The following is a 15,634-nucleotide window of genomic DNA, read 5'->3' on the forward strand; positions in this document are numbered from 1 at the left end:
ACCTCTCTTTGGGCAAGGTTAAATTCTTTACTACATACTGTGCTAGTTTAATCCTCAGACCCAACTAAGAGGAATGGAAGGGAACTGGTTAAAATTTTTTTGGACCATGTGAATTTATTTTCTTATCAAAAAATTAAATATATGTAAATTGAATTTAATAAAAAAGTAGACCCAAGTTGATAAAGCTCCCGGACACCTGAGAGAAGCCAACTCAGATCATTCCTGGTGGAACATACCTCAACCATAGCTTCAAAGAATGCCAAAGATAGATTGCCAGCAAATGAGCTAATAACAGTAATATTACAAATAAGTCACTATGAACAAGCATCAGCAGAAACAACTGATCCAGACCTACAGAAGCTTCAGATTTTGTAATTATTTGATATAGAATATAAAATATTTAAAGAAATAGAAAGATGAATAAAAACCATGAATAAGAAATGAGAATAAAGCAAGGCTGGTTGGTTTGTAAAATAAGCAATTAGATATCTTACAAATAAAAATATGTAATAATTAAAAGTCAAAAACTCAATGACAGGGAACTTAAGTTCTAGTCATGGTAGAGTAACAAGATTGATTTATGCTTCTGCCTTAAACAAATAAATAACTGGACAAAATATACTTTTAAAACTGTTTTAGACATTGGACAAGGGGTAGAACAGAACTGTGATACCTGAGAGAATTGAAACAAACATGTTGAACCCAGTGATGACCCTACCTTTTCAGCCTGGAGAAAGTTTCTAGGCTATAGCAGCTAGGATGGGAAGGGATACCCAAACAGGGCTGGCAGTCTCCGTGAATTGAGGAGACAGAGGTAAAAGTTCGGGCAAGTCAAGGCAGCTAGAATTTGTGGGCAGAGTATTTGAGAGAAGAGAGCTTCACACAAGAGAGCAAGAGGTATCCCCTAAGCCTGCACTGTCCAGTACAGAAGCTGCTCACCTTAAATGTTTACAGTGAGTCTATGGCCGTGCCACCCTGCACATGCCTGACCGCATCTGACCTCGAAAGCTGAGCAGAGTTGGGCCTGTTTAGTATTTGGATAGGAGACCACCTAGGAATACCAGGTGCTATAGGCAAAAAAAAAAAAAAAAAAAAGTTTACAGTAAAATAAAAATTCAATTCCTCAGTTGCATTAACCATATTTCAGATTCTCAGTAGCCACAATTCCAATATTGCAGAAAGTTTCTTAACTTTAGTGCCTTAGATTCTTTAGCTGAGTGCTAATCAGTTCATGATTAGTGAGGAACTTAACCCAGTGCCAGAAAAAGACCACTAAAAAGCATTAGGCAGAACAGTCCTTGGAATACAGGGCCACAAATATATTGTTTCCAACAGCCGGAAAAGAAACACCTTTTAACACTTGAGACATTGAGATGAATCTTCAGAAAGGTATTGCCTCAGTATTGGTGTGTTAAATTAGCCCTGGTCTAAAGGATTTGCCTTAGATTTGCCCAACAAAGAATAAAAAGCAAGCCTCAGAAGGATCAAATTGTTTCCCAGTCACTTATTTTCTGAAACAAAGCTCAGAATTAAAGAAAGATTTAAAAAATTCTAGTCATTAATAAAAAATTTACAATATTTGGCATATAGTCACAAATTATCAGGCATACAAAGAAGCAGAGAATACAGTTCATATTGAAGAGTACAACCAGTCACTAGAAATAGGCCTAGGAATAACATAGATGGTAGAATTAGTAGATACATTGTTATAGTTATAACTATTCCAAATGTTCAAAAGCTAGATGAAAGATTGAGCATGTTAAGTAGATACATAGACGATATAAAAAATGCCCTAAATCAAACTTCTAAAAATGAAAATTACAATGCCTGAAATGAAAAATGTAATGGACAGGATTAACAATAGATAGGCATTGCAGAAGAAAAAAATTAATGAAGGTGAAGATGTAGTAATAGAAACATCCAAAGTAAAACATAAGAAAAAGATAAAAAAATATAAATATACAGTGATAAATGAATAAGGAATAAGTGAGCAGTGAGACAACATCACGCAGTCTAAGAATTTGCGTAATTGGAGTCTCAGGAATGTGGGGGCAGGACAGAAAAATATTTGAAGAAATAATGACTGCATATTTTCTAAATTTCATGAAAACTGTAAACGCATAGATCCTAAAAGCTCATTTAAGATTTTCTCTTCATCTCTGATTTTAAACAGTTCGATAATGATATGCTTTGGTGTTGCTCTTCATGATTTCTCTGTTTTGAATTCTTTTTTGCTGCCCAGATCCATGAGAACTCAAAACAGAAAAATCATGATAAGAGCTATACCAAGACACATCTAATCAAGTTGCTTAAATCTAGTGAAAAGAGAAAGTCTCCAAAGCAGACAGAAAAAAATACACATACATATATTATATATAGAAATGTTAGAAACTGAATTGTGTCCCCCAAAATTCATGTGTTGAAGGCTCAACCCCCAGTACCTCAGTGTGACTATATTTGAAGAAAGGACCTTTAAAGAGGTGATTAATTTAAAATGAGGCTGTTAGAGTGGACGCTAACCCAATCTTATAAGAAGAGGAAATTTAGATACACAAAGGAACACCAGGGGCATGAATGCACTGAGGAAAGACTACATGAAGACACAGTGAGAGGGTTGCCATCATCTGCAAGCCAAGGAGAGATACCTCAGGAGAAAGCAAACCTATGAACACCTTGATTTTGGACTTGTAGCCTCCGGAACAGTGAGAAAATAAATTTCTATTGTTTAAGTCATTCAGTCTGTGGTATTTTGTTATGGCAGCCTTTGCAAACTAATACACAAGGTAAGAATTATGGCAAACTTTTCACTAGAACCTAGGCAAACCAGAAGATACTGGTGTGGTAACATTAAAATGCTAAGTGAAGAAAATCTGTAAGTCTAAAATTATATGTGCACTGAAAATACCTTTCAAAATTGAAGAGGAAAATGTGCAGAATGGGTAAATCTCCAGGGTCAGAAAGGTGCATTCATGGTTGCTTAGGGCTGAGGATTGGGAGAAAATGGGGAGTTATTGTTAATGAGTATAGGTTTTTTTGGGGGGGGGTGATGAAAATTGTTCTAAAATTGATTTAGTGATGGAAGCATAATCTGAATATAGTAAAAGCCATTGAATTATGCACTTTAATCGGGTGAATTGTATGGTATATAAGTTTTATTACAATAAAAATAATGAAGATAAAATAAAATACAAACAAGCTGGTAGGATTAATCACCATCAAACTACCACTACAAGAAGTGTTAAAGGCAGGAGAAAACTATACCAGACAGAAATTTAAATCTACATAAAAGAATAAAGAGAATCAGAAATCTACATAGAAAATAGTGAAGAACGCTTTTATTTGAAAAAAAAGCCACTTAAAAAGCCACTTTTGTTTAAGACAAAAATAATAAAACTATTGTGGGATTTATAACATTTGTAGAAATAAAATGTATGACAGTAATTGCCCAAAAGGCTGAAAAAGGTGAAATAGAAGTGTACTGTTCTAAGATTCTTATATGTGAAGTGGTATATATTACTTGAAGGTAGACTGTGGTAAGTTAAAGATGTATACCCTAAATCCAAATTAGAAAAAAAAAAAGCAAAGAGGTACAGTTAATAAGCCACTAAAAGGAGATAATATTGAATCATAAAAATGATTAATCTAAAAGACATCCCCCAAAAAGGAAGATGAACTGAGTGGACAAATAGAAAACATATAGCAAGATGGTTGGTTTAAATCCAATCATATCAATAATCACATTAAATGTAAATTATCTAAACACTACAATTAATAGGTGGAAATTCTCAGATTGGATTTAAAAGCAATACCTAGTTAATTGCTATCTGTAAGAAACCCATTTTAAATATATTTAAACGCAGCGATAGACCGAAAGTACAAGGATAGAAGAAGACATACTATACAAACACTAATCAGAAGAAAGCAGGAGTTACTATATTAGTTTTAGACAGATTTCACAGCAAGGAATTTACCAATGATATAGAGCGTTGTTTCATGATGAAAAGAGGACTAAAAATCATAAGTATTTATGCATTTAATAACAACTTCAAAATACATGAAGTATGATAAAAATGAAAGGAGAAATAGAGGATCCACCAGTGGAGCTGAAAATTTCAACACTACTCTCAATAATTGCTAAATGAGATAAAAAAAAAAATCAGTGAATAACTTGACCTAGTTGACATTTATGAACCACTCTACCCAACAACAGCATGATACATATTCTTTTCTAGTATTAATAGAATGCTTGAAAAGATAGACCATATTTTGGGCCATAAAAGAAATTTTGATAAATTTAGGATTTAAATATACAAAGCACATTCTTTTATTATAAAGGGATTAAATTACAAATCTGTAACAGAAAAATATCTGGAAAATTCCTGAATATTTGGAAATTAAACAAATTCTGAATTAGATTATCAATCAAAGAAGAATAAGGGGAAATTAGAAAATAGTTTTAGAAGAATGAAAATGAGAACATGACAAAGCAAAATTTGTTGGTTGCAATTAATGCAGTACTTGAACGGAAATTTATAACATTAAATGCTTATATTAGAAAGTAGAAGGATCTTAAGTCATTGACCTAAGCTTCCAACTTAAGAAATTAGAAAAAGAAGAGTTAACTCCAAGTAAGCCGAAGAAAGGAAACTGTAAAGTTCAGAGCAAAAATCATTGAACTAAAAAACAGAAAAACTATAGAGATTATCAATGAAACCAAAAGCTGATTCTTTAAAACAATGAACAAAATTGGTAAACTTCAGCCAGACTTAGAAAAGGAAGAGAGAACACATTACCAATATCGGGAGAAATGATGATTCTACAGCCATTATAAAGACAATAATGAATACTACAAACCATTTTATGCTAGTAAATTTGACAATGTACATTAAATGGACAAGTTTCTTGAAAGACACAAACTGCTAAAGCTGAGTCAAAAAGGAACAGATAACCTGAATAGGCCTATATCTATTACAGAAACCAAACTGTAGTTTAAAACTTTACTACAAAGGAAACTGCAGGCCTAGGTGGCTTTACTGCTGAAGTACACCAATAGTTTAAAGAAGAATTTATGTACCACTTCTTTATAGACTTTTGAAGAACTTAGAAGAGGGAGTGCTTCCCAACTAATTTTATGAGCCCAACCTTACCCTAATACCAAAACCAAAGACATGAGAAAGCTACAGTCATTATCCATTATGAACATTGGATGCAAAAATCCCACCCAGCATTCAAGGTTGGTTTAGCATTCAAAAAAAAAAAAAACAAACGTATAGTTAATATTTATATTCAAACAATGTAATTCACTGTATTAACAGACTAGAAAAGAAAATAACAGTTATCTCAAAGAAGCAGAAAAAGTTTTTGAGAAAATTCAACTTCCGTTTGTGTTAAAAACTCAACAAATTAAAAGAGACTTCCTCAATCTGATAGAGGCATCTTTGACAAACCTGCAGCTAACACACTATACTTACCGATGAAATACTGAATTCTTTGCCCCTAAGAACAGAAACAAGGTGTGCATGTTTGCTCTACCACTACTTTTCAGCATAGCACTGTGGATTCTTTCCCCCCAAGGGGGGAGCGGGGGGTAATAAATGGTATATTCTTGAAAAGGAAAAAGTAAAACTTTTAACGCTGGCGGAGGATTGCATCATGTGTATAGGAAACCATAAGGAATCTACAAAACTAGATTGTTTAGGAAGGTTGCAAGATACAAAGCCAGTATATAAGTCAGTTGTTTACTTACATACCAAGAAGTGCAATCCGAAATTGAAATTGATAAAACATGCTATTTATAAATAGAATAAAAATATGAAAATTTTAGGGCTAAATTTGATAATGCAATATAGCTATATACTAAAAGTACAAAACATTGCTTATGGAGAGAAGACTCAATATTGTTAAGATTTCAGTTCTTTCCAGATTGATTTATAGATTTACCATAATCTCAGTCAGTTGACACACTGACTCTAAAATTTATCTGGAAACACAAAATGTCTAGAATAGACAAAACAAATACGAAAACAAAGATCAAAATTGGAGGACTTAAACTACCTGATTTTAAGACTTATTATAAATATTTAGTAATTAAGATGGTGTAGTATTGATATGCAAATAAACATATAGATCAGCGAAAGAGAATAGGAGTCCAGAAATAGATCCACAAATGTATGGGCAATTGATTTTTAATCATTGCTAAGGCATTTCATTGGCGAAAGGATAACTTTTTAAATGTGTGGTCTTTAAATAATTGGATAACCATTATAAAGGAGGAAAAAAATCTTTTTTTTTCCTACTCCTCTAAATTCTCAGCTGAGCCTCTCTAACAAAACACATTGACGAGAAAAACGAGTTTATTAACATGTATCTTATACACGGGAGAAACTTAGGGATGAGTAACTCAAAAGTTTAGTTAGAACTTAGGTTCATATAGCTAGCATCTTAACAAAGGAACAAATTTTTAGAGAAGTGATAAGACAAAGGAAAATAACCTTGAGTCTCTGGGACTGGCCAATTATGGAAAGGCAAATATATGTGAAACTAATGATAGATAAAGGCTTGTTAGTAAAGTTTGTTATGGAGTGTCTTTTGGTGACATATCCAGGCTGATAAGAGTTGTCTCCGTGATTAAATTTTGTCTTTTCTGATAAAGAGAGTAGGAGGACTCTGTAAATTTATGTCCTGCTTTTAGGCAAATGGAGGGAAGGCAGAGAGTTTTTCTTGTATCTGCTTCTCCATTTCCTTCTGCTCAAAAATAATCTTTATGCCAAAGTGCATATTTTGGGGTGCCAAATTCTACCCCTCATATTAAAACAACAACAAAAAACTCTCCAACCTTACACCATCAAAAGTTAATTTAAAATGGATCATAGAACCTATGTGTATGAGCTAAAATGATTAAATTCTGGAAGAAAACATCTGAGAAAATTATCGTGACCACAGATTAAGCAGATTTCATAAGCAGAACACAAAACACAAAGTGTAAAAGAAAAAAATTGAATGTTTGAGTTCATCAAAATAAAATTTCACTTTTAAAAACATGGTAGAGAAAATTAAATGACAAGCCATAGAAGAGCAGAAAATATGTTTAAGAAAATTCCTGTATATAGGATATACGAAGAGCTCATAATTCAACAATTAAAAAACAACCTAATTTTAAAATGGGCAAGACACTTTGCTAAAGAAGATACAGGATTTTCAAATAAGCATGAAAAGATGTTCAACATTAGTCATAGAGAAATGTAAGTTAAAATTACAAGATACCGCTATACAATTATTAGCATGGCTGATCTTAAAAAGTGTGACCAAAGCAAATGTTGGTGAGTATGTGGAGCAACTGGAACTCATATATTAATGATAGGAATGTAGGATGGTACAACCACTTTGAAGCAGTTTGACTTTTTAAGAAATTAAACATGCATTTATAATGACACAGCCATTCTACTTCTGAAATAAATTCATATGTTCACATCAAGACTTGTATATGAATGTTTATACTAGCTCAATTTGTATAAGTTGTAAACAACCCAGATTATTTAACAGGTAAGCAGATAAATTGTTTATTATATGATGAGGTACTGCTCAGCAACAAAAATGAACTGGTAGTGATATACTAGTATGAGATATTGTAAAACCTATTTAAAAATTTTTTTGACAGTCTTTTGCATGTGATGTATTTTCTCATCTTAATTCACATTTACCTAACAGTAGAAGATGAGCTTCTTTTATTATTGGCCTTTTGGGTTTCTACTTTTGAGTCTTCGCCAGCTTTTCTGTTGAATTATTTGTCTTTTTTTATTTGGTTTATAATTCTTCATATATTACAGTGAGTAATATATGTATGTTTCCAAAAAAAAAGTTTTTTTCCAGTCTCTAGCTTATCTCTTAACTGTTAAATTTTTTTTATGCAGAAGTTTTAAATTTTAAAGTCATCAAGAGTTGCAATTATTTTTTCTCATTTGTGCTTCTGATTCTTATTTAAGAAATCTTTCCGTATGCTGAGGTTATAAAGATTGTTTTAAGGATTTGGTTTTCATAGGTAGGTTTTTAATAGACTTGGAATTCATATTGGTGTGTGGTGTAAATAGAACTCTGATTTTTTTCTATATGGATAACTAGTTGCCCCAAACCATTTGTTATTGAATATTAATTATGCCTCCTCTAATATAATCCAGTTTTCAGATATGTTGGTCTGTTCTAGGATCTCTGTTCTTTTCCATTGATCTGCTCAATTTCCACATGTCTTATTATATAATAAACCTACAGCTAGTAGGACAGATCTCTCTGCCTTGCTGATTTAATTTAAACTCTGTTGACATTTTTGTTGGAATTGCACTGAATTATATTAACATGGACAGAACTGGCTCCTTGGAATACTGAGTCTTTTCAGCTAGAGATATGTTCTATAACTCGCATTTGTTTAGGTTTTTTATTCCTTCAATAGCGTTTTATAACTTTTTCATTGAAGATCTTTTTCTGTTATTAGATTTGTACCCAGGTAGTATTGGCTATTATTGTTTATTCGTTCTCTTTTTCTGTTGTAATATGGGTACATTAGTTTGTAGGTACATTGTTGATTTTTGTACATTGATCTTTTTTTCAGCTGAGCTCTTTTTAATGCTAAGTTGGAATAGTTTAAGGCAAATCTATACATTTCATTTCACCTGTAAATAAACAAGATGCATCTGTAATAAGTACTCATTATTTAAATAACCACCATTCCATTTTCATATTTCACAAATTTAACAATGATGCTTACTGTCATTCATACACAGTTCACATTCAGTTTTCCTCAATTATCTCCAAGGTGTCTTTTCTTATAATTCTGTAAATATGGATCAAAACAAGGTCCATACATTTAAATTTCTTTTTAGTTGAACAAATTATGAGAACCAGAGAGTCACTTAGTGTTTATTTGGAGATGCTGTAGTTGAATATTTTTGCAATACAATCTAGAAGAGCTAGGGGACTTTTACGAGAATTATGATACTGCCCATTTTAAAACTTAATGACTTTCTTTGCTCAGAGTTATGAGGATCTGACCATGCCATAGTTCTGTGACCCAGCAAATGAGATTCATAGTTAACTTTAAGTTCAATTTTGAAGATTTTGTTTTGTTCTAAAGTTCATATTTAACTTTTCATATACTAAACATGGAGGGACCTAAAAATTCCCAGTTACCTATTTTCCTCATCGTCATCTATTAGTCCATGTAGTTCAGTACAAGAATGAGTATTTTCAAAATAATCTAATTATAGAATCAATTCATAGTTATTATAAACCTTATAGAAAATGCAAGTGAGTAAAACTGAAGAAAATATCACCTGCAATCTCACTCTTAAGAGACAGATACTTGTTATATTTTTATTATATATTTTTAATTATCTTTTTATAGAAATTTATTTACAGTTAATACCATAATGTATATATAGTTTTGCAGAAGATTTTTTCTAGATTATTATAAATATTTCCTATCACTAAAAAAATTATAAACACATCATGAGATTGACTTTATAATTGTCATTTGAATATGTCATCATTTATTATTATTCTTATTTTTGTCTATATAACTTATTTCTAGATTTTTCTCTATAAATAATGCTTATAAACATTTTATATATTTTTGATTATTGAAAAATGAAATTTCAATGAAAAACATTTAAAATGCTTAGAATGGTACTTAGAAAATACCATAAATGTACCATAGAAAATACTCAAAAAGATTTTGGCAAGTGCAACTGCTTTTATCATTTAATACGACCTGGAGGTTTTAACATTCTTTATGTGGATTTAGCTAATGATTCTTTAAGAGAATAGCTTTGTGAAGGAAAATGCATCCACTTGATCTTCTCCCTGCTCCAGCTACTGCCTCATTTCTCTTTACAGAAAAATTATTTGAAAGAGTTGTCTGTTCTTGCTATCACCAGTTTCTCTCCTCCTTTCTCTCTTGAACCCACTCCATTTAGACTTTCACCACCACCACTCTGTATTCCCAGTTAGCAGTTTAAGTTCTCATCTCACTTGACCTAAACATTTGACATTGTTTATCGCCTTTCTCCTCCTTGAAATGCTTCTTAATTTGGCTTCCAAAACATCACACTTTCCTTTCTCACTGGCCATTCCTTCTTAGTTGCCTTTGTTGAGCCTCCTGACCTTTTTTTTTTTTTTTAAGAAAAATTTCAAAACTATAAAGAAAGTAAAATATTATACTGAACCCCCATGTACCCTCCAAATAATCAACATTCTACTATTCTTATTTAATTTATATCTCCAGCCATTGCTTACCCTCATTTAATTATTATTTTTCTTATATTTTTAGAAGTCTTACTTATTGAGGTACAATTTACATAGAGTAACATTTACCCTTTTTAAGTGAACAGTTCTATAAATATTGACAAACATGTTTAGTCTTGTAGCTACCACCACAATACAGATACAGAATATTTCTATCACTTTAAATGGTTCCCTTTTGCCCTTTGAGTTTGTCCCTTTCCCTTACCCCAGATCCTAGCGGCCACTAATCTGTTTACTGTCCCTATAATTTTGACTTTTCTAGAATGTCATGTAAATAGAATCACATAGTATACATATATTTTGATACTGGTTTCTTTCACTCAACATAATGTCTTGAGATTCATCCAACTTGTTGCATTTATCAGTTCATTACTTGTTATTACTTGGTAGACTTCCATTGTATGAATGGACCACAGTTTAAACATTGACTCATGGAAGAATGTTTTGCTTGCTTGCTTCCTTGCTTGCTTCCTTGCTTGCTGCTTGCTTCCTCCCCCCACCCCCCTCTTTCTATTCTTTGCAATTATGAATAGAGCGGCTATAAACATTCTTGTACAGGTTTTGAAAATAAGTTTTCTTTTCTCTCAGATAAATAACTAGAAGTGGGATTGCTGGGTCATGTAGTAAGTATATTTTAACTTTATAAGAAACTATCAAATTTATCAGGAGTGGCTGTACCATAGTATGAGATTTCCAGTGTATGAGAGTTCCAGTTGCTGCATATCTTCACTATGATTGTATGTATTTTACATGTAAGTCCTTTGCCCATTTTTAAATTGGGGTGTTTTTTTTTTTTTATCATTGAGTTTTGAGAGTTCTTTATATATTCTGGATACAAGTCGTGTGTTGAATACCTAATTTATATATATTTTCTTCCATCTAGTAGCTAGTCTTTTTATCTTAGCAGTGTCTTGTGGAGCAAAAGTTTTTAATTTTTATAAAGTCCAACTTGTCGGTTTTTTTCTTTTATGAATTGTGCTTTTGGTGTCTTAAGAACTTTTTGCCTAATCTCCAGTCACAAAGGTTTACTCTTGTATTTTCTTCTGAACATTTTATAGTTTTACATTTTACATAAGATCAGCAATCCATTTTGAGTTAATTTTTATGTTGATATTCATTTACTTTTCCTTTTGGATATCCAGTGATTTCTGTACCATTTGTTAGAAAGACTGTCCTTTCTCCATTAAATTGCCTTTGCACCTTTGTAAAATATCAATTGATATGGTTTTATGGGCCTGTTTCCTGACTCTTTTTCTATTCTTTTGATCTGTGTCTTTTCCCTTCACCAATTTTATACTGTCTTGAATATTGTAACTTTTTAGTAGGTCTTAAAATTGGATACCATGAGTCCTATAACTTTATCCTTCAAAAATTTTTTGGCTATTTTACTTCTTTGTCTTTCCATATAAATATTAGAATGGGTTTGTCTGTATCTACAAAAAATCCTACTGGGATTTTGAATGGAATTGTACTAAATTTGTAGATCAGTTTAGGAAGAACTGACATCTTTACTGTGTTGAGTCTTCCAGTCCATGAAAACGGTATGTCTCCCCATTTATTTAGGTCTTTGGTTTCTTTCTGCATTGTTTTGTAGTTTTCAGTATATGGATCCTGTACATATTTTGTTAAGTATATACCTAAGTATTTAATTTTGAAGCAGCAATCATAAATGGTATTGTTCTTTAATTTTTGGTTTTTAGTTATTCATTGCTAGTATATGGAATTTGATTGATTTGGCAGTGTTGACTTTATATATCTTATGATTTTGCTAAACGCATTTATTAGTTCTAGTGTGTGTGTGTATGTGTGTGTGTGTGTGTGTGTGTGTATTCTTTGGTATTTTATACGTGTGGATTACTTTGTATTTTTTACGTACACAATTATGTTATTCGTGACGAGAAACAGTTTTTATTTCTTCTTTGTCAATCTATATGCCTTTTATTTCTTTTTCTTGGCTTATTGTACTGGCTGGGACTTTCACTAGGATGTTGAATAGTAATGACTGTGGACAACCTTGCTTGGTTTCTGATCTTAGGGAGAAAGGCATCAGTCTTTAGGTTTGTTGTTGTCCTTTATCAGACTGAGGAAATTTTCTTCTATTCCTAGTTTGTTGAGAGTTTTTATTATGAGTGAATGTTGAATTTGGTTAAATGCTTTTTCTGCAGCAGTTGAAGTAAACATGTGTTTTTTCTTCTTTAGACTCAGTATGGTGAATTACATTGATTGCTTTTGAAAAAGTAAACCAGCTTTGCATTCTTAGGACAAAACCCCCTTGGTTGTAATGCATTATCCTTTTTATGTATCACTGGATTCGATTTGCTATTTTGTCGAGATTAGCATCTTTGTGAGGATATTGGTCTATAGTTTTTTTGTAATGTTTTTGCCTGATTTAGATATCCTAAAATGATTTCTAAATGGCCTCATAAAATGAGTTTGGAAGTGTTACCTCCTATTCTATTTCCTGAAGAGATTATATAGAATTGGTATTACTTCTTCTGTAAATGTGTGCTAAAATTTACCAGAGAAAATATCTGGACCTTTAGATTTTAATAGTTATAGGATTACTCGAGTTATCTGATTCATCTAGAGTGACTTGAAAATTTGTGATTTTCAAGGAAGTGAACTCTTTCAACTAAGGAGTTGAATCTATGTGTTTAAAATTGTGTGTAATACTTCTCTTATTGTCTATAAACGTGCAAGATCTGTAGTGATTTTTTTTTTCATTTATGTTATGTGTTTTCTCTCTCGTCAGTCTTGCTAAATTTTATTGATCTTTTTAAAGAGGTTTTGGTTTCGTTGATTTTTTTTTTTTCTGATTTCAATTTCATTGATTTCTGCTTTTTTATTCTGATTACTTTGAGTTTATTTTGTTCTTTTTTTAGTTTCTTAAGGTAGAAAGTTTGATTATAAGAGACCTTTCTACTTGTATTAGTTTGTTGGGCTACCATAACAAAATACAGACTGGGTGGCTTAAACAACACAAAATTATTTCTTACAGTTCTGGAGTCTGGGAAATCCACGATCAAGGTGCTAGCAATGTAAGTTTCATTCTGAGGCCTCTTCTTTTGGATTGTAGGCAGCTGCCATCTGGCTGTATGTTCACATGACCTCTTCTTGTGCATGCTGGGGGAGAGAAAGAAGGAGCAAGCTCTTTGGTGTCTCTTCTTATAAGGGAACTAATCCTGTTGGGTCAGGGCTCCATCTGTGTGACCTCATTTAACTTAATTACTTCCTTAGAGGCCCCAGTACAAATAAGGCCACACTGGATTGGGACTTTAACATATGAATTTTGGAGGGACACAAATATTTAGTACATGATATTACTTTTCTAATACAGTCATTTAATGCTACATATAGATTTCTTTCTAAGTACTTAGTTTGCATCCCACAAATCTTGATATGTTATATTTACATCTTTGTTCAGTTCAAAATTTTTCAGTTTCCCTTGAGATTACTTCTTTGATCCATGGATTTTTTAGAAGTGCGTTGCTTAATTTCCAAGTGTTTGGTGATTTTTCCATTATATTTTTGTTATTGATTTTTAGTTTAATTCCATTATGGTCAAAGAACATATTTTGTATGATTTCAGTTCTTTTAAATTCATCTAGGTTGTTTTATGACTCAGCGTATATAGTCTATCTTGGTGAATATTCCAGGAGCACTTGAAAAGAATGTGTATTCTGTTTTTAGTTGGAGTGTTCTATAAATGTCAGTTAGATATTGTTCAGTTCTACATCCTTGTTAATTTTTGGTCTAAAGTTTCTCTATTCCTGAAAGAGGAGTGTTGAAATATCTGACTGTAATTGTGCATTGGTTTATTTTTCTTCTGCCATCAGTTATTGCTTTGTTGCATTTTGAAACGCTGTTATTAGGTGCATATAGACATTTAAAATTGTTATTTTCTTGATGAATTGTCCCTGGTACCATCATGCACCATTTACCATTGTGTACTTTATCCCTGGTAATTCCTTTGTTCTGAAATCTACTTTGTCTAATATTAATATAGTTATTCCAGCTTTTTGGGGGGGAGAGGTTAGTGTTGGTATAGTGTATCTTTTAAATTTTAAATTAATAGACTTTATTTTTTTAAAAAGTTTTAGGCTTACTGAAAAATTGAGCAAAAGTACAGTTTCCATATACTACCCTCCCCCAATACACATACAGTTTCCTCTATTATTAATATTTTGCATTAGTGTAGTACATGTGTTATAGTTGATAAACCAGTTTGATATTTTATTAACTAAAGTCCATAATTTATGTTAGGTTTCACTTTTTCTGTTGCATAATTCTATGGGTTTTAACAAATGTATGATATCATGTATCCACTAATAAAGTACCATACAGAATAATTTTTTGTATTCTGTTTGCTTTTAACCTGCTTATATCATTATATATATTTGAAGTGAGTTTCTACTATTTGGACAATCTCTATCTTTCAATGGGTATTTTTAGACTATTTACATTTAATGTAATTATCGACATGTTTATATTTAGCTCTCTCTTCTGTTTTTTCTTTGTTCTTTTTACTTTTTAATCCTCTAATGATTCCCTTTTCCTGCCTTTTAAGTCATTTGAACATTTTGTAGTGTTTTGATCATTTAAATGTATCTATTAGTTTTTGGCTTTATCTTTTTATATGGTTTTTATTAGTTGCTCTAGGGATCTCTATACACACATACACACGCGCACACACACACACTCTCTCTCTCTCTCTCTCTCTCTCTCTCTCTCTCTCTCTCTCCCCCTCTCTCCCTCCCTCCCTCCCCCCTCCCTTTTAATGCTCTATTTAGAATTAATACTTTGCCATTTCAGGTGGAATGTCGAAATCTTAACCACCACATAGGTTCATTTCTGGTCCTTAATGTTGTAATTATCGCACGTATTACATTAACTTATATACATTGAAAATTACATAATATAATCTAATTTTTGTTTTCAAACCTATTTCAAAGAACTCAGTTAGGAAAGAATAATCTATTGTATGTAACCAGATATTTAGCATTTATATTTTTCTTCCTTCATTACTGGTGTACCATGTAGTATTTCCCATCTTTTTGAAGAACTTTCTTTGGCAGTTCTTTTAGAGGTCTTCTGGCAATGAATTATCTTAGTTTTCCATCATCTGAGAATGTCATAATGAAATCTTCATTCCTGAAGGATATTTTCTCTGGATGTAGAATTCTCTGTTTATAGTCATTTCCTTTCAGCACTTAAAAAATGTTCTACATCCTTCTAGTCTTCATAGTTTCTGCTGAGAAATATGAAGTCATTCAAATCAGTGTTCCCTTTTAAGTTATGCATTATTTTTCTCTGCTTTGAAAATTTTTTCTTTGTCTTTAGT

General features: G+C 31.9%; 1 long non-coding RNA gene across 1 annotated transcript; it reads left to right on the forward strand.

Moving 5' to 3' along the window:
* The first annotated feature begins 533 nt into the window (after nt 1–533).
* LOC111729698 lies at nt 534–13,437 on the forward strand. Its single transcript, XR_002776335.1, has 3 exons — nt 534–1,095; nt 12,909–12,911; nt 13,426–13,437. It is a non-coding gene; the product is annotated as an uncharacterized LOC111729698 (long non-coding RNA).
* Nucleotides 13,438–15,634: the final 2,197 nt, after the last annotated feature.

The sequence above is a fragment of the Pteropus vampyrus genome, unplaced genomic scaffold (genome assembly GCF_000151845.1).
Source record: "Pteropus vampyrus isolate Shadow unplaced genomic scaffold, Pvam_2.0 Scaffold276, whole genome shotgun sequence".
In the NCBI taxonomy this organism is placed as follows: Eukaryota; Metazoa; Chordata; class Mammalia; order Chiroptera; family Pteropodidae; genus Pteropus; species Pteropus vampyrus.